Genomic DNA, 1,788 nt, shown 5'->3' on the forward strand with positions numbered 1-1,788 from the left:
TTGTTTGCCATTACTAGAAGATGAGTATGTTTTTATTTTTTTATTGAATGTCCAAAATATGCTGTACTCTATATAAAAAATCCATATTTATAATTAAACATGTGATTCTGATTTTGAATCAGGGAAGACTATTGAATGAATTAATGAAGTGTGGAGGTTTCACGTTTTATATCTCTGGACAATGTTTTACTTACTTACAGGCCTCTCTGCTTTGTGTATAACAGTCTGCAAACAAACACATTTTAATTGTATAGATATGTTTGAATGTTTTCTATTCTATTTGTAGTTCAACGCTTGACAAAAATGTTATTTTCACCATGAACCTTTTTTGATGTCTTCAGGCAAAATAGTTGTTTCCTTCTTAGGATCTCCATATTTATTTTTTGGTCCTAAAATCACTGTAACCATCTATGTTATTTCTGCTATACAATTAAGCTTAGGAAGAAGAAATTGTGTCTCACCAAAATATACATATTTCAAAATACCTAACATAATTTTTTGCATAGAATGAGAGCTTAGTATATATTTGGAAAATAGATAGATGAATGAATAAATAAACAAAGATGCTGAAGTGCAGAGAAAGGAGTGTTGATTGGAATAAGAAGAGGTAGGTTTGTTGTCTCTGCCTGTGGGCAAGTGTTTTAATGTTTTCTCAGTGCCCTTATTTGTGAAATGGAAATAAATGGCTACCTCAAGAAGTGTTGATCTCTGCCTGTGGACAAATGTTTTAAATGTTTTCTCAGTATGTTTATTTGCAAAATTGGAGCAAATGACTACCTCGAGGAGATCCGAAACTTAAAGACATAAATGTACATTTAATATGCATTGTAGAATAATATACAAATTTAAGGTAGCCGCTTATATTTTAAAAACCTGTGGTGGTAGGGCTGGGGAATATATGCCTGTAAAGGCATAAAATATGTTGAGAAGAGCACACAAGAAACTGTAGGCAGAGAAACTGGATAGTGAGAAGACAGGTTAGAAGTTTGACTTTTTCTGGTATATACCATTTGAATTTTGAACCACATGCATATATTAGCTACTTAAAATAAAACAAATTAGAATTTAAGAAAAATATGGTATATTATTAGTATTTCATTTTATATCAGAGAATTCCATTCAGCAAAATCATTTTTGTGCTGATTGTAATGATTGAGACTCTTACCTAAATAATTTTACAGATAATGATGTATAGTTTGTAAATTTCTTTGCTTTTCTTTATTTTTTAGAAACTTCTTTTAACATTTGTTTTCTAGCTCAGAGCTTAGGGCATATATTGATCATTTCTTAAATTTGTTATATCACCTAGGTTGTTAGGTTAATACATAAATAGGTTTTTAAGGGTCAAAAAGCTAGAGATTTTTGGAATGTGAGGTTCCTTGTCATTTAATGGAATTTCAAGTTATTTCCTGAATATTTTCATACAAATAGATCTTTTTTAGGGAAGAAAAATTTGTAGAATGCAGTTCCTCATGTATACTTGGGGAGGAATATTGTCCTCATGGGTTGACCTCAGATCACTGGCAGGTATACGTGAGACTTAGAGAAGATGAGACTCTCAACCATCCTAGTTAGCCATCTGCTCTAAAGATAAATTGAGTGACAAATGAGGCAGACAGAAGGCATTTATTTCCAGAATTTCTGCAGAGGTTTTTTGAGTCAACATTTTGTGCATTTAAAATATCTCTTAATATTCAGGAATCTTTCTTTTTTTTTTTTTTTTTTTTTTTTTTAGATGGGTTTTTTTTTTTTTTTTCTTTTTTTTTTTTTTTTTTTTTTTTTTTTTTT

Source organism: Cebus imitator, unplaced genomic scaffold (genome assembly GCF_001604975.1).
Source record: "Cebus imitator isolate Cc_AM_T3 unplaced genomic scaffold, Cebus_imitator-1.0 Scaffold240, whole genome shotgun sequence".
Classification (NCBI taxonomy): Eukaryota; Metazoa; Chordata; class Mammalia; order Primates; family Cebidae; genus Cebus; species Cebus imitator.